This window comes from Hyperolius riggenbachi, chromosome 11, assembly GCF_040937935.1.
Source record: "Hyperolius riggenbachi isolate aHypRig1 chromosome 11, aHypRig1.pri, whole genome shotgun sequence".
NCBI classification, from domain to species: Eukaryota; Metazoa; Chordata; class Amphibia; order Anura; family Hyperoliidae; genus Hyperolius; species Hyperolius riggenbachi.
The window spans coordinates 5603157-5630499 of NC_090656.1; the positions used below are offsets into that span (position 1 = coordinate 5603157).

The 27343-nt window shown below is 47.9% G+C and overlaps 1 pseudogene; it reads right to left on the reverse strand.

Annotated features, from left to right (window-relative positions):
- Nucleotides 1–3491: 3491 nt before the first annotated feature.
- LOC137538632 (N-acetylgalactosamine-6-sulfatase-like) lies at nucleotides 3492–13934 on the reverse strand (annotated as a pseudogene).
- Nucleotides 13935–27343: the final 13409 nt, after the last annotated feature.

Genomic DNA, 27343 nt, shown 5'->3' on the forward strand with positions numbered 1-27343 from the left:
TCTCCATGTTCCCATCCAGTGACTAAGCATTACCTTGTACTCATACTGTGCTGTGTGATCTCCATGCTCCATCCAGTGACTAAGCATTACCTTGTACTCATACTGTACTTTGTGATCTCCATGCTCCATCCAGTGACTAAGTATTACCTTGTACTCATACTGTGCTGTGTGATCTCCATGCTCCATCCAGTGACTAAGTATTACCTTGTACTCATACTGTGCTGTGTGATCTCCATGCTCCCATCCAGTGACTAAGCATTACCTTGTACTCATACTGTGCTGTGTAATCTCCATGCTCCCATCCAGTGACTAAGCATTACCTGGTACTCATACTGTGCTGTGTGATCTCCATGCTCCATCCAGTGACTAAGCATTACCTTGTACTCATACTGTGCTGTGTGATCTTCATGCTCTCCTCCAGTGACTGACTAAGCATTACCTTGTACTCATACTGTGCTGTGTGATCTCCATGCTCCATCCAGTGACTAAGCATTACCTTGTACTCATACTGTGCTGTGTGATCTCCATGCTCCATCCAGTGACTAAGCATTACCTTGTACTCATACTGCGCTGTGTGATCTCCATGCTCCATCCAGTGACTAAGCATTACCTTGTACTCATACTGTGCTATGTGATCTCCATGCTCCATCCAGTGACTAAGCATTACCTTGTACTCATACTGTGCTGTGTGATCTCCATGCTCCATCCAGTGACTAAGCATTACCTTGTACTCATACTGTGCTGTGTGATCTCCATGCTCCCCTCCAGTGACTAAGCATTACCTTGTACTCATACTGTGCTGTGTGATCTCCATGCTCCCATCCAGTGACGAAGCATTACCTTGTACTCATACTGTGCTGTGTGATCTCCATGCTCCCCTCCAGTGACTAAGCATTACCTTGTACTCATACTGTGCTGTGTGATCTCCATGCTCCATCCAGTGACTAAGCATTACCTTGTACTCATACTGTGCTGTGTGATCTCCATGCTCCATCCAGTGACTAAGCATTACCTGGTACTCATACTGTGCTGTGTGATCTCCATGCTCCCATCCAGTGACTAAGCATTACCTTGTACTCATACTGTGCTGTGTGATCTCCATGCTCCCATCCAGTGACTAAGCATTACCTTGTACTCATACTGTGCTGTGTGATCTCCATGCTCCATCCAGTGACTAAGCATTACCTTGTACTCATACTGTGCTGTGTGATCTCCATGCTCCCATCCAGTGACTAAGCATTACCTTGTACTCATACTGTGCTGTGTGATCTCCATGCTCCATCCAGTGACTAAGCATTACCTTGTACTCATACTGTGCTGTGTGATCTCCATGCTCCCATCCAGTGACTAAGCATTACCATGTACTCATACTGTGCTGTGTGATCTCCATGCTCCATCCAGTGACTAAGCATTACCTTGTACTCATACTGTGCTGTGTGATCTCCATGCTCCATCCAGTGACTAAGCATTACCTTGTATCATACTGTGCTGTGTGATCTCCATGCTCCCCTCCACTGACTAAGCATTACCTTGTGCTCATACTGTGCTGTGTGATCTCCATGCTCCCATCCCGTGACTAAGCATTACCTTGTACTCCTACTGTGCTGTGTGATCTCCATGCTCCCTCCAGTGACTAAGCATTACCTTGTACTCATACTGTGCTGTGTGATCTCCATGCTCCATCCAGTGACTAAGCATTACCTTGTACTCATACTGTGCTGTGTGATCTCCAGGCTCCATCCAGTGACTAAGCATTACCTTGTACTCATACTGTGCTGTGTGATCTCCATGCTCCCCTCCAGTGACTAAGCATTACCTGGTACCCATACTGTGCTGTGTGATCTCCATGCTCCCATCCAGTGACTAAGCATTACCTTGTACTCATACTGTGCTGTGTGATCTCCATGCTCCCATCCAGTGACTAAGCATTACCTTGTACTCATACTGTGCTGTGTGATCTCCATGCTCCCATCCAGTGACTAAGCATTACCTTGTACTCATACTGTGCTGTGTGATTTCCATGCTCCCCCTCCAGTGACTAAGCATTACCTGGTACTCATACTGTGCTATGTGATCTCCATGCTCCCCTCCAGTGACTAAGCATTACCTTGTACTCATACTGTGCTGTGTGATCTCCATGCTCCATCCAGTGACTAAGCATTACCTTGTACTCATACTGTACTGTGTGATCTCCATGCTCCCATCCAGTGACTAAGCATTACCTTGTACTCATACTGTGCTGCATGATCTGGTTTTCTTGTATTCCTGTATTGTCATTTTGCTGTATGTCACCCCCTAAATATTGTCTGTAACCTAAACTCATGTCCAGCGCTGCGTAATATGTTGGTGCTTTATAAATACAATAAATAGAGGCTGCAATACAGAGACACAGAGGCATGTCATTATGCACAGGACATGCTTCTGTGTTCTCTTAAGATTCAAAATACCCACCTCAGGTTCTTTTTAAAGGGGCACTACAGTGAAAAATTGTAAACATTGTAAAATATGTGCAAACATATACAAATAAGAAGTACTTTTTCCAGAGTAAAATGAGCCATAAATTACTTTTCTCCTATGTTGCTGTCACTTACAGTAGGTATTAGAGATCTGACAGAAACAAAAGGTTTTGGACTAATCCATCTCTCCATGGAGGATTCTCAGGTATTTTTTTATTTTCAAAAGCAGGCAGTTGGACAGTTGCTCTGTCCAACTGCCAAAAAACTGTGTAGGGAGCAGGGAGGCTGGCCAGCATTATTGTTTAAATCCTTTTTAGGGAATATCTTTATAAAGAATAAAAGCCTTGCTGAGAATCCCCTACGAAGAGATGGACTAGTCCAAAACCTGTCGCTTCTGTCAGATTTCTACAACTTACTGTAAGTGACAGCAACATAGGAGAAAAGTAATTTATGGCTAATTATACTCTGAGGGGGAAAAAAAACACACTTATTTGTCTATGTTTGCACATATTTAAAATTTTACAATTTTTCAACATAGTGCCCCTTTAAGAACTGGGGAAAAATAACTCACAACAAACGTGTCAAAAGTAGAAAAACATTTCATACAGGAGCAATAGTTATAGATTGCCCAGCAAGCTTATGGTGAAGCAGAACTCCCAGGAGCGTGTGAGGGGCTACAAAGGACCAAAAAGCCCTCTTACTAAAATGCTGTGCAAAACAGAAACATGCCTTCTTAAAACAGAAGGTCATTTGTGATTATTCAGGTTGGAGTAAGCAAATGATGTCTCCCACAATGCATCACTGCTAAATATGCAGATCATCTCTTTGTTGTCCCTGAAAGCTAACCACACCTCCAGAACCGCTGGAATGCAATGATGTGTCAGCTTGTTAATTGTACAACATGCATACAGACTGTTTCAGGCTGGTTGATCCTCATCAGTGCATGGCATGGATTAATGTGGCTCTATGGGGTAGGACTCGAAACACCCGGTGTTACAGATCGCCAGCAAGCTCACGGCATAGATCTTATATGCGTCAGACATCACTACCAGCAGTCAGGATTAATATCCTCTTACCGTTCCTGGCGTGGCCGTTTGTCGTGTAGAAGCCGTTTCGAATAGGAAGTCGCCCCGGTCAGTAAGGCCGCTCTGGCTGTACAGTAAAAAAGAAATGATTAATCACCATTGCTCTGATTAAAGCAAGACTCCGCCCAAAATGATATTCTAGTGGAACAGGTGACGTTAGCTGGACCAGGTCACCTCCTGGCAGCTTTATGTAGCCACAAACGGAATTGATTTCCTGTCCGTTTGATCAAATCTCAGTGTTCTCCTCAGGCAGGGAACTGTATAGGGGGCCACTAGACACCAGGGAACTATATAGGGGGAGGGATGTGGCCACTAGACACCAGGGAACTGCATAAGGGAGGGACGTGGCCACTAGACACTAGGGTACTGCATAAGGGAGGAAGGTGGCCACTAGACACCAGGGAACTGTATAGGGGGAGGGAGGGGGGCCACTAGACACCAGGAAACTGTATAGGGAGGGAGGTGGCCACTAGACACCGGGGAACTGTATAGGGGAGGGACGTGGCCACTAGACACCAGGGGAACTGTATAGGGGGAGGGACGTGGCCACTAGACACTAGGGTACTGCATAAGGGAGGAAGGTGGCCACTAGACACCAGGGTACTGCATAAGGGAGGAAGGTGGGCCACTAGACACCAGGGAACTGTATAGGGGAGGGAGGGGGGCCACTAGACACCAGGAAACTGTATAGGGAGGGAGGTGGCCACTAGACACCGGGGAACTGTATAGGGGAGGGACGACGTTGGCCACTAGACACCAGGGAACTGTATAGGGGAGGGACGTGGCCACTAGACACTAGGGTACTGCATAAGGGAGGAAGGGGTGGCCACTAGACACCAGGGAACTGTATAGAGAGGGAGGGGGCCACTAGACACCAGGAAACTGTATAGGGAGGGAGGTGGCCACTAGACACCAGGGAACTGTATAGGGGAGGGAGGGGGGCAACTAGACACCAGGGAACTGTATAGGGGAGGGAGGGGGCCACTAGAAACCAGGAAACTGTATAGGGGAGGGAGGGGGGCCACTAGACATCAGGAAACTGTATAGGGTAGGGAGGGGGCCACTAGACACCAGGGAACTGTATAGGGGAGGGAGGGGGCCACTAGACACCAGGGAACTGTATAGGGAGGGAGGGAGGGGGGCCACTAGACACTAGGGAACTGCATAGGGGGAGGCCACTAGACACCAGGGAACTGTATAGGGGAGGGACGTGGCCACTAGACACCAGGGAACTGTATAGGGGAGGGACGTGGCCACTAGACACTAGGGTACTGCATAAGGGAGGAAGGTGGCCACTAGACACCAGGGAACTGTATAGGGTAGGGAGGGGGCCACTAGACACCAGGGAACTGTATAGGGGAGGGACGTGGCCACTAGACACCAGGGAACTGTATAGGGGAGGGAGGGGGGCCACTAGACACCAGGGAACTGTATAGGGGAGAGAGGGGGCCACTAGACATCAGGAAACTGTATAGGGTAGGGAGGGGGCCACTAGACACCAGGGAACTGTATAGGGGAGGGAGGGGGCCACTAGACACCAGGGAACTGTATAGGGGAGGGAGGGGGCCACTAGACACCAGGGAACTGCATAGGAGAGCCACTAGACACCAGGGAACTGTATAGGGGAGGGAGGGGGAAACGAGACACCAGGGAACTGCATAAGGGAGGGAGGGGGGCCACTAGAGGTTGGCCTGTGGCTTGGTCCCAGTGTTCAATTTCGGAACACTTTGTATTTGAGTTTGACACCCCGGGTATAATTAAATGCTTCTTCCTCCAGGAAAACTTTAACCACCCTGGCGTTCTGATTAAATCGCCAGGGTGGCTGCGGGAGGGTTTTTTTTAAATAAAAAAAAAACTATTTCATGCAGCCAACTGAAAGTTGGCTGCATGAAAGCCCACTAGAGGGCGCTCCGGAGGCGATCTTCCGATCGCCTCCGGCGCCCAGAATAAACAAGGAAGGCCGCAATGAGCGGCCTTCCTTGTTTTGCTTATATCGTCGCCATAGCGACGAGCGGAGTGACGTCATCGACGTCAGCCGACGTCCTGACGTCAGCCGCCTCCGATCCAGCCCTTAGCGCTGGCCGGAACTTTTTGTTCCGGCTACGCTGGGCTCAGGCGGCTGGGGGGACCCTCTTTCGCCGCTGCTCGCGGCGAATCGCCGCAGAGCGGCGGCGATCAGGCAGCACACGCGGCTGGCAAAGTGCCGGCTGCGTGTGCTGCTTTTTATTTCATTAAAATCGGCCCAGCAGGGCCTGAGCGGCAGCCGCTGGCGGTGTTGGACGAGCTGAGCTCGTCCAGGACCGCTCAGCTGGTTAATGTATGCTTTTAGACGTAGGTGTGGCCATTGTGAACTTACCTTTAGAAAGGTAAATAAACCAGGTGTTTGTTTTAATGCCAGCCTTTGTGACTCAAATAAGGTTCAAAGAAATTAATTTCAATATTGTGCAGCAACAAATCTTAGTGAATCTCTGTAGATCAACAAATCTCAGTGGGGCCTAGTTCACATTATAAATCGCCAGCGCTATCACTCTATCACTGAGCAATTTATAGAGTGATTTTTGAAGCGTTTTTACAAGCTCTTTCTAGGCGATTTTCGCTTAGAAAACAGCTTTATTGTATTTATTCATTTAGGCGTCCGGGAAATTGCTTCTCAGATCGCATTTTGAAGGGCTTTGCGATTTCCTTATCCTTTCTATTGAATTCACAAATGCTCAGGAAATGGTGCAGGAGCCGTGTTTGCGATCGGATAGAAAGCTCGTCACTCATGTGAGAACACTCACATAAACGAACATTGCACAAGCACTTTTAAGGCGCAAAAAAAGGAGCAAAATTGCTCTCAGGGCTTGCTCACACTGCAGGCGTTTTCAGCTTTTTTTTTTGCCCGCGTACGGCTTTTAAAAACGTCCCCCCCCCCCCCAACCGAGTAGACAATGAATGTCCACGAGAAGGTTCATATCAGCGCAGGTTGTGCGCTTTCTGTTCAGTAAAGCGGTGCCTGGACCATTTTTGAGGCGATTCCGCCTCATTGGAAAGTATAGGAGCAACTAAAAAAACGCTCACAAAATCGATTTCTGTAGCGATTGCGTTTGCGGTTTTTAACCAGTTCACCCCCAAGGGTTTTTATCCTAACGGACCAGAGCAATTTTCAGTTGTCAGCGCTCCTCCCTTTTATTCCCTAATAACTTTATTACTACTTATCACAAGAAAATGATCTATACCTCGTTTTTTTCGCCACCAATTAGGCTTTCTGTGGATAGTACATTTTGCTAAGAATTTTTTTATTCTAAATGCATTTTAATGAGAAAAACAGAAAAAAAAAAGAAAAAAAATCATTATTTCTCAGTGTTCAGCCTTTATAGTTTTAAAATTAAACATTCTCCTGTGGATAAAACAAACACGTTTTATTTGCCCAGTGGTCCCGATAATTAAACCGTTTAGATTATGTCCCTACCACAATGTATGGCGACAGTATATTATTTTGAAATATAAGTGGTTATTTTTCTGTTTGTTCTGGCCATAATTACAAGCCCCTATGTAATAAATTAAAATTAATTTTCCCCCATAAAATATAGAATAAAAAAAGCTGAGTCCCTAAGGCAACTATTTATTTATTTTTTTAAGCTGATTTTTTTTTTTTACAAGTGTTTTTTTTGGGGGGGAGGGTTGGAAGTGTAATTTTATTAATGATGTGTATATACTTGAAAATGTATGTGTTTTGTAGGTGTAATATACTTTTTGGCCACAAGATGGCGCTGGTGAACACTCATAGGACGTGTTCACTTTTTTTTTTTTTTTTTTTTTTTTCACACTTTATTAAACTGTTACATTTCCTGTTTATGTGAATGGACGTAGCCGCTGTTCGCGGTCACGTCCATTCACTCCAGGCACTGCGATTGGGTAGAGGACTGTTCAGTCCTCTTCCCCAATCGCCCAGCACGGGATCCCGACGGTAATGGCGGCGGTAGCGGCGGACACACGGCGGTAGCAGCGGCGGGAATGCGCGACGTATTAAAACGTCATGTTGCTGTTAATAGCGGTAAGCATGACGTTTTAATACGTTAGGATGGCGGTAAATGGTTAAAGGGGCACTACAGATAAAAACTGTAAAATTTAAAATATGTGCAAACATACACAAATAAGAAGTACATTTTTTCCAGAGTAAAATGAGCCATAAATTACTTTTCTCCTATGTTGCTGTCACTTACAGTAGGCAGTAGAAATCTGACAGAAGTGACAGGTTTTGGACTAATCCATCTCTTCATAGGGGATTCTTAGCAAGGCTTTTATTCTTTATAAAGATATTCCCTAAAAAGGATTTACACAATAATGCTGGTCAGCTTCCTGCTCGCTACACAGTTTTTTGGCAGTTGGACAGAGCAACTGCCATTCAAATGTACTTTTTGTATTTTTTTATTTGTGTATGTTTGCACATATTTAAAATTGTACAGTTTTTCGCTGTAGTGCCCCTTTAAGAATGAATACATTGTATTTATTCTTTTCCGGGTCAAAGAGTTCACTTCCTGACTGTCGTCCGGAAGTGAATTACAAACCGCTCATAAAAAACACTTAGAAAACCGCTAAGTACGAAAACAAAATGCCTATCCAAGCGACAGGAATTAGAAAAAAAAAAAAAGATGCCTCAAAAACAGCGCGGACGGACACCCGAGCCGAACGCAATGTGAGCAAGGCCTCAGTGTGAACAAACCCTTCAAGGGGTGCTGTGGATCATTAAAAAAACAAAAACAAACTGACACTTACCTGGTGCTTCTATCGGCCCCCTGCAGCTCTCCTGTCCCGTGCCGTCCTCCTCCGATCCTCCGTTCCCCGCTGCCGGTCCCAGTCCAGTTGACCCAGAAGATCAACTGCAACTGTGCGGCTGTGCGCGCTCGTTCCCACTGCGTCATCAGGAGCTTACAGCGCAGGCGCAGTACAAGAAAACCTTGTATTACGCCTGCACAGTAAGCTCCCGGGGGCGCAAGCGAGCATTATCCGTCTAGTTAGACAAATAATAGACCGGTGCCGGCGGCGGGGAATGGAGGATCGTAGGAGGACGGCGCAGGATATGACAGCTGCCCCAGGCAAGTGTCAGGTTTTTTTTTTATGATCCACAGTACCCCTTTAAACTCTGTAAAACAACAAATCTTAGTGAATCTCTGTAGATTATTATTGATTTATAAAGCGCCAACATATTCCATGGCACTGTACAAATTAAGTACAAACATGGGGTACATAATACAGACAATGCTGTACACCAAATATAGACATTGGTACAAAATACAGAATTGGTAATTACAGTCACAAGTGTAACATGATAACGTAGAACTGACTGCAATATACAAAATCAATAACACATTCAAAGACAAGAGAGCCCTGCCCCTGTGAGCTTACAATCCAAAGGTGCGAGCTTACAATCTATAGAAATCATAATGAATCTCTGTAGATAATAAATCTCAGTGAATCTCCGTAGAACAACAAATCTTAGTGAATCAGTGTAAAGCAACAAATATCAGCTAAGTCTCTATAGAGCAACAGATCTCGAAGTCTCTGTACAGCAACACATCTCAGCGAGTCTCTGTAGAGCACCAATTAGCAAGTCTCTGTAGCGCAACAAATCTCAGCAAGTCTCTGTAGAGCAACAAATCTCAGCAAGTTTCTGTAGAGCAACAAATCTCAGTGAATCTCGGTAGAGCAATACACCTCAGGGAATCTCTGTAGAGCAACAAATCTCAGTGAATCTCGGTAGAGCAATACACCTCAGGGAATCTCTGTAGAGCAACAAATCTCAGTGAATCTCGGTAGAGCAATACACCTCAAGGAATCTCTGTAGAGCAACACATCTCAGTGAATCTCGGTAGAGCAACAAATCTCAGTGAATCTCGGTAGAGCAATACATCTCAGGGAATCTCTGTAGAGCAACAAATCTCAGTGAATCTCGGTAGAGCAACAAATCTCAGTGAATCTCGGTAGAGCAACAAATCTCAGTGAGTCTCTGTAGAGCAACAAATCTCAGTGAATCTCGGTAGAGCAATACACCTCAGGGAATCTCTGTAGAGCAACAAATCTCAGTGAATCTCGGTAGAGCAATACACCTCAAGGAATCTCTGTAGAGCAACAAATCTCAGTGAATCTCAGTAGAGCAACAAATCTCAGTGAATCTCGGTAGAGCAATACATCTCAGGGAATCTCGGTAGAGCAACAAATCTCAGTGAGTCTCTGTAGAGCATCTGTAATCTTTATGCTTTGCATATTATTGTTTTCCCTTATATTCCTATATCCTCAATAAACCTTTATTTTATCCAACTCGTACAGTTTACACGAATTCCTTGAACATGCAGATTGTGTCATTTCAAATGAATGTACATTAAACTAAAGTGAGAAGCTCCAGTAGCCAGATTGGCAATAAATGTGCATAAAAGAAAGAAAGCCAGTAAATCTCATTGGTTGATCTACTCACAGGGTGAACACAGAGGATTGGCCGTGTAAAAGTCAGTAAACAGCATCCCTTCCGCCGCCATCCGGTCCAGGTTGGGCGTCTCCTTGGAGGGTTCACCAAACACGCCCAGGTCTCCCCACCCCATCTGCGAAGGACAAAGCACTACAGCAGATTACCTCTGTACACAAACAGAGTCCGAACCGACAGCTCAGATAGGGCTCAGCTACACTACAAGTGCTTTTCTGAGCGATTTGAGATTGATTAGCGCTTTCTGAGCACTTTTTAAAAAAATTGTGGTAAAAATTGGCGCGATCGCATACGCAAAAAATTGCAGCGATTTTAATGAAAGTGAATGGGAGCAATTTTTAAAAAGCAACTCAATCACAAGCGCTCAGAAAAGCGCTTATACTGTGGCTGAGCCTTTACAGTTTGAAAATGTGATTTGACCGTCCAATACGATTGTTGTGGAAAATGATAAGCAAAGCAATCAACTTTCGAGAGGGATATGGAGGCTGCCATATTTCTTTCCTTTTAAACAATACCAGTTGCCTGGCCGTCCGGCTGATCCTCTGCCTCTAAAACATTTAACCATAGACTCTGAACAAGCATGCGGCAGATCAGGTGATTCTGACATTATTGTCAGATCTGACAAGATTAGCTGCATGCTTGTTAGAGTTGTGTGATCCAGACACTACTGCAGCCAAATAGATCATCAGGGCTGCCAGGCCAGTGGTATTGTTTAAAAGGAAATAAATATGGCAACCTCCTTCTCACTTCAGTTGTCCTTTAAACTTTGTTTCTGTGTTTGGAGGCTGCCATATTTATTTCCTTTTAAACAATACCAGTTACCTGGCTGTCCTGCTGATCCTCCGCCTCTAATACTTTCAGCCATTGACCCTGAACAAGCATGCAGCAGATCAGGTGATAGGCCTGGAGCACACCAAAACCCGCTAGCAGATCCGCAGAATGCTAGCAGATTTTGAAATGCTTTTTCTTATTTTTCTGTAGCGTTTCAGCTAGCGTTTTGCGGATTTGTGAAGCGTTTTTGGTGTAGTAGATTTCATGTATTGTTACAGTAAAGCTGTTACTGAACAGCTTCTGTAACAAAAACGCCTGGAAAACCGCTCTGATGTAGCATTTTTCAGAGCGGTTTACGTTTTTCCTATATTTTACATTGAGGCAGAAACGCCTCCGCAATCCAAAATCTGCAGCAGCCCGGGAGTATGCGTTTCTGCAAAACGCCTCCCGCACTGGTGTGCACCACCCCATTGAAATACATTACCCTAGCGTTTCCACATCCTCAATCGGATCTGAAAACGCGACCGAACCGCTCTGGTGTGCACTAGGCCTTAGTGATATTATTGTCAGATCTGAGAAGATTAGCTGCATGCTTGTTTCTGGTGTTATTCAGACACTACTGCAGCCAAACAGATCAGCAGGGCTGCCAGGCAACTGGTATTGTTTAAAGGATACAAGAGCCAAATAAACCTAGAGAAAACAGCCCCGGCATCCTACATAAATGCCCCACCAGTAGCCTCTTCTGGGTCGCTGGAGTCGGGCACTACTGTGCAGGCGCTGGTCGGGCTGTGCATGTCCTACAGCGCGTGTCCAAAAGCGCACTGTGCATGCGTAGGACTTCATGCTCATGATGTAGTGGCGTCATACGCATGGTTCTCCCGGTCACGTGCCAGGATTCACGCAGCCCAGCTGGCGCCTGCACAGTGGTGCCCGACTCCAGCGCCAGTGGCGTAGCTAAGGTGGGGGCCCCGATGCAAGTTTTACACGGGGCCCCCCAAGCACTCTATACATAACAATTGATACGACGCACCAAAACCTGCCAATGGCAACTAAAGTGTCAGAGGTACAAGAAGGGGATGGGGAGCAGCTTGTTACTGATTACCCCCAAGCACTCTATACATAGCAATCCCTGCCAATGGCCACTACAGTGTCAGAGGAGCAAGAAGGGGATGGGGAACAGCTTGTTACTGATTACCCCCAAGCACTCTATACATAGCAATCCCTGCCAATGGCAGCTACAGTGTCAGAGGTACAAGAAGGGGATGGAGAGCAGCTTGTTACTGATTACCCCCAAGCACTCTATACATAGCAATCCCTGCCAATGGCCACTACAGTGTCAGAGGTGCAAGAAGGGGATGGGGAGCAGCTTGTTACTGATTACCCCCAAGCACTCTATACATAGCAATCCCTGCCAATGGCCACTACAGTGTCAGAGGTGCAAGAAGGGGATGGGGAGCAGCTTGTTACTGATTACCCCCAAGCACTCTATACATAGCAATCCCTGCCAATGGCAGCTACAGTGTCAGAGATGCAAGAAGTGGATGGGGAACAGCTTGTTACTGATTACCCCCAAACACTCTATACATAGCAATCCCTGCCAATGGCAACTACAGTGTCAGAGGTGCAAGAAGGGGATGGGGAGCAGCTTGTTACTGATTACCCCCAAGCACTCTATACATAGCAATCCCTGCCAATGGCCACTACAGTGTCAGAGGTGCAAGAAGGGGATGGGGAGCAGCTTGTTACTGATTACCCCCAAGCACTCTATACATAGCAATCCCTGCCAATGGCAGCTACAGTGTCAGAGATGCAAGAAGTGGATGGGGAACAGCTTGTTACTGATTACCCCCAAACACTCTATACATAGCAATCCCTGCCAATGGCAACTACAGTGTCAGAGGTGCAAGAAGGGGATGGGGAGCAGCTTGTTACTGATTACCCCCAAGCACTCTATAGATAGCAATCCCTACCAATGGTAACTACAGTGTCAGAGGTACAAGAAGGGGATGGGGAGCAGCTTGTTACTGATTACCCCCAAGCACTCTATACATAGCAATCCCTACCAATGGCAACTACAGTGTCAGAGGTGCAAGAAGGGGATGGGGAACAGCTTGTTACTGATTACCCCCAAGCACTATACATAGCAATCCCTGCCAATGGCAACTACAGTGTCAGAGGTGCAAGAAGGGGATGGGGAGCAGCTTGTTACTGATTACCCCCAAGCACTCTATACATAGCAATCCCTGCCAATGGCAACTACAGTGTCAGAGGGGCAAGAAGGGGATGGGGAGCAGCTTGTTACTGATTACCCCCAAGCACTCTATACATAGCAATCCCTGCCAATGGCAACTACAGTGTCAGAGGTGCAAGAAGGGGATGGGGAACAGCTTGTTACTGATTACCCCCAAGCACTCTATACATAGCAATCCCTGCCAATGGCAACTACAGTGTCAGAGGAGCAAGAAGGGGATGGGGAGCAGCTTGTTACTGATTACCTCCAAGCACTCTATACATAGCAATCCCTGCCAATGGCAACCACAGTGTCAGAGGTGCAAGGAGGGGATGGGGAACAGTTTGTTAATGATTACCACTATTCAAAGTATCTATAGAATTGATTATTATAAGCACAGGACCAATAGAGAGCTAATAATGCAGCTGAGGGAGGGCCCTTCTGGCCTAAGGGCCCCGATGCGGTCACAACCTCTGCAACCCGTATTGCTACACCCCTGTTCCAGCGACCAGGAAGAGGCTGCCAGAAGGGCATTTAGGTAGGATGTGGGGGCAGAAAGGAGACCAGGGGGAGCGGTGGGCACCAGGACAGGTGACAGTATAGGTCTGCTCCCCCCACTTCTCTAGGTTTATTCAGCTCTGGTATCCTTTAATAAGAAATAAATATGGCAGCCTCCATATACCTCTCACTACAGCAGCACTTTAAATAAAAGTAAAATTCAATGTAATATATTCCATTGCACATAAAGCTTCCTGTAGGTTTGGCAGCAGCAGGCTGAGCCCAGACTAGAGACTTTACATCAGATCTATTATCCCCCCACTTACATCGTCCATTAGCAGCAGGATGATGTTCTGTTGGGTCCCATTTCCTCCCAGAACCGGCCTGAGAAGACTCAGAGCAACACTGACACACAACACAGCAGACATGACAGCAGCTCCACACTCAGGTCAGCTGACAGCAGCAGGAAAACTTTCCACCAATCAGGAGCCGCGCCTGGCAGAGTCACGTGACTGCTGAGCTCTGATGAGGCTGCAGTGAGAGTAGCAGCATGGCTGCCAGTGCTGGGGAGGTGTGACAGCTGCCTGTGCTGTGTTACCAGAAATGAGAGTCACACAGGAAATACTACCTCACAAGGGCTGCTGGTGACATGTGGGAAGAAGCAATACACAGAGCAGAGAATTCTTGTCTCTTGAAATTCTACTGGTTTTTTGTTTGTTTGTTTTTTAAAGTGTACCAGAGCTGAACAAAATGCAAAAATCGATACTTACCCGGGGCTACCTCCAGCAGCATAAGCATGTCAGAGTCCCGCGCCCTCCAGTTCAGCCGCGATCAGCCCCGGTAATAGGCTCAGTCACGTCAGCGGGAGGTCCGTGCAAGCGCAGAAGACCCTGACTGAACCCGACTGAGCCTATTACCCAGGCTGATTTTTGCATTTTGTTAAGCTCTGGTTTACTTTAAGAGAATCCCGGCCAGTGGCATTGGGACCCCAAGCATTGTATACATTTCAATTCATATGGCACAACAAAGCCTGCCAAGTGCACCCACGGTATGAGAGGTGTAAGCAGAGGAGGGGGGCAGTGTGTTAATGATTACCACTATTCATAGCATATATAACTATAGCAGTAATCATCACCAGCATATCACCATTGCAGAGCTAATACTGGGGTTGAGGGTGGGCCCGTCTGGCCCAAGGGCCCTGGTGCGGTCACAACCTCTGCATACCCTGGTGCTACGGCAATGACCATAGCCAAAGCTTGTGTTCAGAAACACATACTTACCTAAGCAGAGGCTTCCTTTGCTGTCCTCTGGTCCCCGGTTGCAGCTCGCACACCCTCCAGCTGATCGGGGGCCGCCCTCCTCTGCTGGAGCCCCTCGTGCTTGAGTAGAAGTGCTGCCTAATCAGATTACCGACTAGCCCTGGGGGACCGGAGGACAGTGAGATCTCACTAGGATCATAAATCTTCATTAGGATCCTCTACTTAGGTAAGTATGTGATTTTGTACCCGAGCTTTGGCCCTGGTACATTAAAGAGAAACCATGACCAAGAATTGAACTTCATTCCAATCAGTAGCTGATACCCCCTTTCCCATGAGAAATCTATTCCTTTTCTCAAACGGATCATCGGGGGGCGCTGTATGGCTGATTTTGTGGTGAAACCCCTCCCACAAGAAACTCTGAGGACTGTGGTACTCCTGGCAGTTTCCTGTCTGTGAACCAACCTTGTTGCATTGTGGGAAATAGCTGTTTACAGCTGTTTCCAAATGCCAAAAAAGCAAGCAGCAGCAACATCACCTGCCAGCAGTAAAAATGTCACCATGTGATAAATGTCAGAATGTAAATCAGGGAGAGGAAAGATTTTGCAATGGGCAAACACTGACGAAGCACTTTTTTATTACATTATTTTCACTGGAGTTCCTCTTTAAGCTCTTTTCAGAACAGTAGCCAGGCGCTTGCTATACCCCCATTGCGCTCTTGTCACTGGGAGCATTCTGCACCTGACCTGGCCACAGGATATGATCTACCGGATCATGGGAGCCCTGGCTGACAGCGGAACCGCGGCGTGGGATCTTACACACTTCTAGAAGCTGGATGAAGCCCCCTTTTTATATTTTTTACTGCTCCTTTAAAGTATTCCTGAGGGCTCTTTTCCATGATTGCGATTTAAATTGCATTTCAAACCAATTTTCACTATGCGATTGCAATTGTGATTGAGTAATATAGTAAGTATAGTAGAGCTCAGTCGCATCCAAAACGCGGCAGGACGACGATTGCGCTCGGGCCAAGATCGCAACACAATCGGATTGCACGAATGGAAATGGCTGCTGCTAAAGCAATCAGTTAGGAATCAAATCGCAAAACACAGGGTAGTGTAAAAAGGCTTTCTTCACATCATAAGTCGCAAGCACTGAGCGTTGAGCACTTTTGTGCACAATTTTTTCAAGCGATTCCCGGCGTTTTCTGAGCGTTGAGCGATTTTGTGTAAGTGCTTTTCTAAGCACTTTTGATGAGCCATTGAGATTTTCACTTCCTGACGTCAGTCAGGAAGTGAACTGTTTGACCCAGAAAATAATAAATACAATGTATTTATTCTTAAAAGCGCTCGGCAAATCGATATACAAGTGCTTCACGATTTCCCTATACCTTCCACTGAGCCAAAGCGCTCAGAAAATGGTGCAGGCATCGCTTCTGGAAGCAGAACGCAATCGAACCGCATATATGTGCACACTCTCATAGGGAATCATTGCACAAGCGCTGTTAGGGTGATTTCTGAAATCGCCAGCGAATAAAACAAAAACGCAAACGCTCATGGTGTGCACAAGCCCTTAGATGGATTAAAGGATTCCCAAAGTGACATGTGACATGATGAGATAGACATGGGTATGTACAGTGCCTAGCACACAAATAACTATGCTGTGTTTCTTTTTTTCTTTCTCTGCCTGAAAGAGTTAAATATCAGGTATGTTAGTGGCTGACTCAGTCCTGACTCAGGCAGGAAGTGACTACAGTGTGACCCTCACTGATAAGAAATTCCAACTATAAAACACTTTCCTAGCAGAAAATGGCCTCTGTGAGCAAGAAAGAGATAAAAAGGGGAATTTCTTATCAGTGAGAGTCACACTGTAGTCACTTCCTGTCTGAGTCAGGACTGAGTCAGCCACTTACATACCTGATATTTAACTCTTTCAGGCAGAGAAAGAAAAAAAGGAACACAGCCCAGGTATTTGTGTGCTAGGCACTGTACATACACATGTCTATCTCATCATGTCACATGTCACTTCGGGTGTCCTATAAAGTAAAACATTTATACTTACCTGGGGCTCCCTCCAGCCTCCTTCATGCCGTGGGCTCCCTCACCATTCACTGGCCACCTGGGACATCGGCGCAGTCACGGTTGGTCATGCATGTGCAGCCCGTTGCGCTCCATTGGCTGGGAGTTATCTGAGCCTGCGCTACTGTATTGTACTACTCTGGAGGCGCAGAACGCTCCTGGCGATGGGCGCACGCGCAATAGACCACAACTGAGCTAATATACCGGAGCGAACGATCTTAGCAGCCGAGGAGACAGAGAGGAAGCCCACGGGTAAGTATACATGCTTTACTTTAATCCATCTCAGGTTTCTTTTAAAGATTTGGAATGCCGCATTTATAAATGACAGCAACCCCTGCGCACACCACTGGAAGCTGCTCCGCCATGTGACGCGCCCTTGTCCCCTCCCCATAGAAACAGACGCCTCAGTCTACTATAGCAGAGCAACATGTCTGTACAGCGCTTGGTCTTCAAACTGTCACTGAGTGATCAAGTCCTGATCCCATCAGGTGACAAGCCTTGTGCACTTGGAAACACTTTAAAGCGGATCCGAGATGAAAAACTAACTATAACAAGTAACTTTTCTATATATCTTATCTAAAATGTAGATAGTTTACACAGCAAATCTAGCTGCAAACAGCTTCAAAAGTTTATGATTATTTATTCCTGTGATACAATGAGGACAGCCATGTTCTGTTTGTCACTTTACACACAGGCAAACTAATAGCATCTCCAGCCCTCAGCCTGTGACAAATTCCGTCCCATCTCTTCCTCCCTCCTCCCCTCTGCCTCTGAAATCTCTGGCTAGTAACATCTTCCTCCTACTGCCCAGACTGAGCTCCCATAAGCCCTTGCTACAGTGCCAAGGCTCTCTGAAAAAGCTGTGGGCGTGGCTTGTTTAGTTTATAGGGAATTAGAGTATTAAAACAAAACAAAAAAAGTATTTGCCTTGAGGAATGCCCTATAAACTATATGAAAGGAACACAATTATGCAATGAGTAAAAGTTTATCTCGGATCCACTTTAAGGCTTCAATGATCAATATTTTATCTAGGTTTACGGGATCTCGTCTGTGTTGGGATGATTTTCTGCTTGGAAGATAAAATCAAACACACAGGCCCAGTGCACACCAAAACCGCTAGCAGATCCTCAAAACGCTAGAGGTTTTTGGAGCAGATTTCAGAGCGATTCCAGGCATAGAGGTTTTCTAAACATGCCTAGCGTTTTTGGGAGTGTTTTTGTGCAGCAGATTACAAATATTGTTACAGTAAAAGCTGTTACAGTAACAGCTTCTGTTACAAAAACGCCTGGAAAACCGCCCTGATCTAGCGTTTCCAGAGCGGTTTGAGCTTTTCCTATACTTTACATTGAGGCAGAAACGCTTCTGCAAACCGCTAAAGTGCTGCAGGACCCACGTTTGCGGTTTGCTGAAAACCGCAAACCGCCGGTGTGCACCATCCCATTAAAATACATTAGCCAAACGTTTTCCAAGGCGGAAGCAGTTTGCGTATCGCTTCAAAAACTGCTCGGTGAGCACCAGGCCACAGGGAGTATGGATGCATTAGGGATAGAGAGAAACAAAGCTGTAATTATTTGAACGGACACTAGATGGCACTGCAGCACCAGTCTTCTGCAGTTGTGACGAGGGACTGGTGGGTATAACTTTGCACATATTGAACATTCTGTTTGTCATATAGAAAGTTGATGTCTTGTTTTGTTAATAAATGTGGTTCCCGAAGCTAAGTACACACGTGATAAATGTTGGCCGTCACAGATTGGGAAACAATCCCTCGAGCAACAATTCGGGTACTGATGCTGTACAGACACATTGCTAGTCTTCAGGCTAGCGATGTGTTTTGTTGCTATGGGGACAGGTGGAGGGATGATCGCACGACAGGGTGTATTCCTGCAGGTGGTCGGGAGAGCGGAAATAACATTGCAATCGGTCGTGCTGGGGTGTTGTGGATCGTTAAGATCTGGCAGGACCAATCCTTAACAACCCCTGATGAACGAGCAACCAAGACCGATCCTTACCAAACCCCGATGCCGGAGCAGGATGGATCGGTGGCCGTTGTACACACAGAAGATTATCAGCTGAAACGGTCATTATTGGCCATTTTGGCCAACAATTATAGCATGTGTGTATGTAGCTTTAGGCCACTTCACAGTGGAGACTTGCTGTGCCTCCTAACAGCAGCATTGTAACTCAGATCATCGCATTGCAATGTTTATATCCCAATGCACTGCATAATGCGGCATTAACAGTGACAGTGACAGTGAAGCATGCTCTTCATTGACTGTATGCTTTACTGTATGAGATGCAACACATGGATAACGAGCAGTGACGCTTTTCCATTGCCTTGCATTCCCTCAGTTACAGGGAACCTGGCCTTACTGTAATCACTTTCATAATCTTCAACATGAATGTAATTTTGCGCCTGCACAGTGCGGTGCGCTCCTACATTGAGGGGAGCGCGACTGCAAAAAGAAAGCGGGCTCTGTCCAGCAGCGGAGGGGTTGTGGACTCCTCTTGTGCAGATTTGCGCATGTGCAGTACAGAAGAGCTCATCTTCAGAAATACTCAGGGGGTGCAAGTACCTTATATACTCGCATATAAGCCTAATTTTTTAACACATAAAAATGTGCTGAAAGTTACCCCCTCGGCTTATATGCGAGTCAGTGGAGCATTTTTTTGTTACTGGCAGAAGAATGTAAGGATTGTGCACTAGTGATTCTACTCTTACCATCTGGCTCCCTGCTGTGTCTGTGTCCCCCACAGGGCCGGCTTTAGGGGGGGGCGAGAGGGGGCAGAGCCCCCTCAAACAGACTCGTTGCCCCCTCAAATCAGAGCCGCTCTCGTTCTGCCGCTGCGGCTGCTTCCTGGTCCATGGCGTGGAGCGCAAAGCAGTCATGTGATCAGTCACATGACCGCTTCTCCCTCCGGCGGCTCTCCGAGAGGAGTCTCTGCTTTCAGGCTGAGAAGAAGGCAGTGGCGAGTCTGGCGACATTAATAGCCGCCCCGCATAGAGGAGGAGTCGACTCTCTCAGAGAAAGAGGAATTCTCCTCCTCTGAGAGAGTCGACTCCTCCTTTATGCGGGGCGGCCTCTTAAGGTCCCGCTCCCGCCGCTGTGCCTACGTCAGAGCTGAGATTCTTCTCGGAGAGAGCAGAGAGCAGACGTGCTCTTGTGAATATCTTGCTGCCTTCCTGCATTGTCCGCCCCGGCGCCCGCCATCTGCTATCTGCCAGTGCCACCAGCCTCACCAGACACTGTCTGTGGCAGTGTGCTGTTCCAGTTAGGAAATTAATTAGATAATTGCGTCCTGAGACTCCTCTCATAGACAGCACACGTGCTGTAACAACTTCTGAATAACTTCAGGCATTGTCTGCCCGCCATCTGCTATCTGCCACTCGTCTCACCAGTCACTGTCTGTGGCAGTTTGCTGTGCCAGTTAGCAAATTAATCAGATAATTGCGTCCTCTGCTATCTGCCTCCCGCCTCACCAGACACTGTCATTGAAGGTGTGTCCAAACTTTTGTCTGTGCTGTATATTTTTGGGGGATAGAGCTCAAACTTCCCCGGCAGACCTTTAACCCCACTGTAAGGTCATGACATGTATATTTGGCCCCACCCATGACCACGCCCACGGTCTGTTGCATGACCACGCCCATTTTTCGGCGCACCGCACTACGCGCGGCGCAGGGTTTTTTCATGCCCCCTGCAAATTTCTGTCTGCCCCCTCATATGTGCCTGGCTGGAACCGGCCCTGGTCCCCCATCCCCTGCAACATGGTGTGCAGAGTGCGCTGCTCAAGACTACCTGTGTCCCCTGGCTTGTGGAGCGTGCAAGCAATGTGTCAGCGGTGCAACTATCGGGGATGCTTCCTGTGTGGCCATCGCTGTGTCTCATATCTATGACGCCATCTAGTTCTGTCTTGAGACACAGCTGTAAGATCCTTACATCTGGCTATGGGGAGGGGGCTATTCCTGGTTTCTGAAGGAAAAGCGGTAACTCGGCTTATGTAGGTCGTGTTATATGTGAGTATATACAGTCGTTCCAAAGGCTGCATAAGGTGTTTTCCTGAAAACTTACCACTGGGGACAGTGCAGGAACGATGGCACAGAGCGTGGACTGGATGGTCTCTACAGTATCCGGTATGATGTCCAATACGACCATATGCAGGATCTATTTGGTTTGTATTGAGTGTTGCATCTCTTCTGGATTACCAGGACAGTATTAAAACCTGTAAAAACCCAGGCAGTACATAAACAGTATTTTGTTCTCATAAAGGGGCAACACATTGCATTTCTTATGTGTGTTTGGGCCAGTGAGATGTATCTGGTTTGGTAATAATTTTGAGAAACATCATTTCTGAATATAAACTATCAACTTGATATTGGTGCCTGCAAATCTAATAAACGTATGATACAATCTCCCTATTCACAACATTGGGAGGATGGAAGAGAGGGGACAAAAGGTGCTTTGCCTGCCGGGGGCACTATAATGACCAGAAACAGCCCTGGTTGCTGTGGTGACAGTGGCGTAGCAATAGCGGAGCAGAGGTCTCGACTGCATCGGGGCCCTTTGGCCAGAAGGGCCCGTAGGGCCCTCCCTTAACTGTAGTATTAGCTCTTTATTGATCCTGTGCTGGTAATGATCACTTTTATAATTAATGCTTATAAATGATAATAATGATTGACAAGCTGTTCCCCATCCCCTTCTTGCACCTCTGACACTGTAGTTGCCATTGGCAGGTTTTGGTGCGCCGTATCAATTGTTATGTATAGAGTGCTTGGGGGGGGGGGGGGGGGGGGGCATACACTGGTCGATTGATTCGATCGAATTGATTGGAAATCGATTGCCGATTGATTGATAGATTGATCGATTTGCGGGCGATTTCGATCAATTTGATCTATCTAACAGGATAGAAAATCTAGGTCAGTCTTCTGCTGACAGCAGATCGATGACCCATAAGACCAGGGCCGAGCCTGGGCGGGTGCTGCGGGTGCAAGGCACCCAGGCGCCTGCCTCTGAGAGGCGCCGCCCGGCCCCGCTCGCCCGGCCCCGCTCTCCCCCTGTGGCCGCCGCCGCCGCTTCAAGCTCCCTCCCTCTAGCCGCCGCGTCAGACCTCGATCAGGCGGGCGGGCGCTAGGACCTAGCACGCCGCACTGATATGCGGAAGTGACATCACTTCCGCATATAGAGCGGGTGCGTCCGGCGCCCTTTTCCTGGTCGGGTCGCCCGCTGATTGAGGTCTGACTAAGGGCTGCTGAAAGGTGAGGGGGGAGCGGAGGAGGGAGCGGCGGCGGCGGGGCGCGCTCATGTCACTCACTAGCTATCCTGGGCACAGATACCACCTGGCTACCTATCCTGGGCACAGATACCACCTGGCTACCTATCCTGGGCGCACATACCCCCTGGCTACCTATCCTGGGCACAGATACCACCTGGCTACCTATCCTGGGCACAGATACCCCCTGGCTACCTATCCTGGGCGCACATACCCCCTGGCTACCTATCCTGGGCACAGATACCACCTGGCTACCTATCCTGGGCGCACATACCCCCTGGCTACCTATCCTGGGCACAGATACCACCTGGCTACCTATCCTGGGCACAGATACCACCTGGCTACCTATCCTGGGCACAGATACCACCTGGCTACCTATCCTGGGCGCACATACCCCCTGGCTACCTATCCTGGGCACAGATACCACCTGGCTACCTATCCTGGGCACAGATACCACCTGGCTACCTATCCTGGGCACAGATACCACCTGGCTACCTATCCTGGGCGCACATACCCCCTGGCTACCTATCCTGGGCACAGATACCACCTGGCTACCTATCCTGGGCACAGATACCCCCTGGCTACCTATCCTGGGCGCACATACCCCCTGGCTACCTATCCTGGGCACAGATACCACCTGGCTACCTATCCTGGGCGCACATACCCCCTGGCTACCTATCCTGGGCACAGATACCACCTGGCTACCTATCCTGGGCACAGATACCCCCTGGCTACCTATCCTGGGCGCACATACCCCCTGGCTACCTATCCTGGGCGCACATACCCCCTGGCTACCTATCCTGGGCGCACATACCCCCTGGCTACCTATCCTGGGCGCACATACCCCCAGGCTACCTATCCTGGGCACAGATACCACCTGGCTACCTATCCTGGGCGCACATACCCCCTGGCTACCTATCCTGGGCACAGATACCACCTGGCTACCTATCCTGGGCACAGATACCACCTGGCTACCTATCCTGGGCACAGATACCACCTGGCTACCTATCCTAGGCGCACATACCCCCTGGCTACCTATCCTGGGCACAGATACCCCCTGGCTACCTATCCTGGGCGCAGATACCCCCTGGCTACCTATCCTGGGCGCACATACCCCCTGGCTACCTATCCTGGGCGCACATACCCCCTGGCTACCTATCCTGGGCGCACATACCCCCTGGCTACCTATCCTGGGCGCACATACCCCCTGGCTACCTATCCTGGGCACGTATACCCCCTGGCTACCTATCCTGGGCGCGTATACCCCCGGCTACCTATCCTGGGCGCATATACCGCCTGGCTACCTATCCTGGGCGCATATACCCCCTGGCTACCTATCCTGGGGACATATATCCCTGGCTATATATTCTGGGGACACTGTCTGTTTGTCATTATGTGCATTTACTGGTGAAAATCTCTCTTATGTGCATTTGCTGGTGAAAAGCTGTCTTCTTATGTGCATTTGCTGGTGAAAAGCTGTCTTCTTATGTGCATTTGCTGGTGAAAAGCTGTCTTCTTATGTGCATTTGCTGGTGAAAAGCTGTCTTATTATGTGCATTTGCTGGTGAAAAGCTGTCTTATTATGTGCATTTGCTGGTGAAAAGCGGTCTCTTGTTATGTGCATTTGCTGGTGAAAAGCGGTCTCTTGTTATGCGCATTTGCTGGTGAAAAGCGGTCTCTTGTTATGTGCATTTGCTGGTGAAAAGCGGTCTCTTGTTATGTGCATTTGCTGGTGAAAAGCGGTCTCTTGTTATGTGCATTTGCTGGTGAAAAGCGGTCTCTTGTTATGTGCATTTGCTGGTGAAAAGCGGTCTCTTGTTATGTGCATTTGCTGGTGAAAAGCGGTCTCTTATGTGCATTTACATGGGGAAAAGCTGTCTCTTGTTATGTGCATTTACATGGGGAAAAGCTGTCTCTTATGTGCATTTAGTGGGGAAATTTTGTCAGTAAAAATAATCTTTTGTCAGTAAATTTTTAGGTATTTGTCAGTAAAAAAATAACGTGAAAGGTTGGCAACACTGGCAGGCTGCGCGGCGCAACGGGAAAGATACAGGCAGCCCACCTCACGCTTGGGCTTGGCGGGGGGAGGAGCCTACGACAGCGAGAGTAGGGTGGCCGCAGGCAGCCATAAATACGCAGTGTGTGACTGCGTCGCACTCGCAGAGCCTCTCAGCCAGAGACTAGCAGACTCGCAGGAAGCCAAAGCCAGCCAGGAGCAAGCCCATGGAAGAGGGGTAGGAATGGGGTATCACATGCATGCGGAAAGAGGTGGAAGGTGTGGGTGTGATTAGGCAGGACACTGGTGTGGTTATGTGGTTGGGCGCGGTAAATTTAACCACTCCCATAGGCGCCAGAGAAAATCTTGCACCCAGGTGCCAGGCACCCCAGGCTCGCCCCTGCATAAGACTGCCATACACTGGTCGATTGCCACCAGATCGACCAGCAGATAGATCCCTTTGTGATCGAATTTGATCAAAGAGGGATCTATTGGCTGCCTACACTGCAAACAGATTTTGAATCCATTTCACTATGAAACCGATTCACAATCTGCGGAGTTGCCGCTGCCGCCGTCCCCTGCATACATTACCAGATCCGGCCGGCACTAATCCCCCGGTCTCCGCTGTCTCTTCTCCGCTCTGGGCTCCAGCTTCACTTTACTACCTGGCGGGGGAAGTTTAAACAGTAGAGGGCGTTCTACTGTTTAAACTTCCCCCGACAGGAAGTAAGTGAAGTCAGCCGAAACCCAGCGCGGAGAAGGGACAGCGGGGACACGCTCCAGCAGAGCAGGTAATGTATAGGCGCTAGCCGTCGGTCATTTGAATGCCGCTATCGACGCACTCCCGACCCACCGGCGATCGAGCGAAATCTTCCGCGTGGATAGATTGACGGGATCGATAGATTTTGGACGGAAATCAATCGTTCGGTCAGCATTTGCACATCGATTTCACAGCAGATTTGATCACAGTGATCGAATCTGCTATCGGCGGGAAATCGTGTAAGTGTATGGGCCCCTTTAGAGTTGCATTGGATCTAATGGTCCAATAATGCATTTAGATCGATTTCCAATAGATTTCATTCTGAAATCTGTTTGTAGTGTGTGGCACACATCAGATAGATTCCTGTCAGATTGGACTTGACAGGCATCTGCCAGAAATCTATCTGATGGTCGAAATCTGCTGAAAATCTGTAAGTGTATGGCCACCTTTAGCTACGCCACTGTGTGGTGGAACACACACAGTTATTACCTGACAGGTTTATGGCTTTTAATGAGGCCTTGTTTGATAGCTCTGTAGTTTAGCCTCATTAAAATAAAGCGTTTCTTTCACGGTGACGCGGCCGTGGTGACGGCTGGGACGGCTGAGCCTCTCTCCATGACAGCCAGGCCAAACATAACCCGACGGAGCTCCCTCTAGAGACCGCCGCCCTCCTGGTGCCGAATCACTGAGAACATCCACAATGCACCTCTCTCTCTCTCTCTCTGTCTCAAAATAACTTTATCAATTCACCTGCACGTTCACAAAAGAATGGAGACCTCACAAGTGTCCGCTTACTTTTTTTTGTTAGGTCTTTACAGAGGAGATATTTTCATCCTTCAGCCCACAGGTGTCAAACTCCAGGCCCGCGGGCCAAATGCGGCTCTCATTGCCATTCTATGCGGCCCTCAAGCTTCCAATGTGCATCAGCCTCGGGTCTAGCCACACCCCCACCACACCCCTCACCATGCATATCACATAGAATTCAAACCACACTGGTCATTTCTATCATTAGTTCACCTTCATTTTAACATTTGAAAATAGGAAATATATGATTATATTTAATTAATGGGAATGAAGTCTAGAGTCAGTTAAAACACAATTTTTAGAAGAAAAATACATATATTTACATAGATGTGTACACCAGTCTTAAAGGGAACCTAAACTGAGAAGGATGTGATTTTTCCTTTTAAAATAATACCAGTTGCCTGACTCCCCTGCTGATCCTGTGTCTCTAATACTTTAAGCCACAGCCCCTGAACAAGCATGCAGATCAGGTGCTCTGACTGCAGTCAGACTGGATTAGCTGCATGCTTGTTTCAGGTGTGTGATTCAGACACTACTGCAGCCAAAGAGATCAGCAGGACTGCCAGGCAGCTGGTATTGTTTAAAAGGAAACATCCATATCCCTCTCAGTTAAAGTTCCCTATAAAGAGAACCTGTAACTAAAAAAAGCTTCCCTGGGGGGTACTCACCTCGGGTGGGGGAAGCCTCCGGATCCTATAGAGGCTTCCCCCGTCCTCCTCTGTCCCACACGGTCTCGCTGTGCCCCTCCGAAACAGCGGGGATGTAAATATTTACCTTCCCGGCTCCAGCGCAGGCGCAGTATCGGCTCTCCGCCTCGGAGATAGGCGGAAATAGCCGATCGCTGTCGGGCCGCTCTACTGCGCAGGCGCAAGTCTCCTGCAAGTCTCCTGCGTAGTAGAGCGGACCCGACAGAGATCGGCTATTTCCGTAACAGCGCCCCCGCTGGACTGCCTGCAGCTACGGGGGAGGGGGAAGCCTCATTGGGACCCTGAGGCTTCCCCCTCCCGAGGTGAGTACCCCCCAGGGGAACTTTTTTTTTTTATTACAGAGCCTCTTTAAAAGAGGGACAAATACAGGCCCGTACCCACTAAGCGATTTATACGGTGATTTTTTAGACGACCAGCATGTTTTTTGAGCAGCGATGTGATCGTTTTCACGATCTCGCAGTTTAGGCGTGTGATTTGGCGAACATTTGGTGACGCGTGGCGGTAACGACTGTCGCAGTAGATCGGATCTTTAAGATCCCTGACGACTCCGATCAAAGAACCGCGATCGCTTGACTTCCTGTTTGCACCCATTGTGTGCTGTCGCATTTGGGTCCAAAAGAGGGACAGTTGGGAGCTATGTGTACACTGACTACATAACTACCGATACAGCAGATCAAAATGTCATTTCTTCAGTGTTGTCCCATGAAACAATATAATAAAATATTTATTATTATTTAGTATTTATATAGCGCTGATATCTTTCACAGCGCTGTGCAGAATATATATTGTCTTGTCACTTAAAGAGAAACTGTGACCAAGAATTGAACTTCATCCCAATCAGTAGCTGATACCCCCTTTCCCATGATAAATCTTTTCCTTTTCACAAACAGACCATCAGGGGCTCTGCATGGCTGATATTGTGCTGAAACCCCTCCCACAGGAAACTGTGAGGACCATGGTCCTGGCAGTTTCCTGTC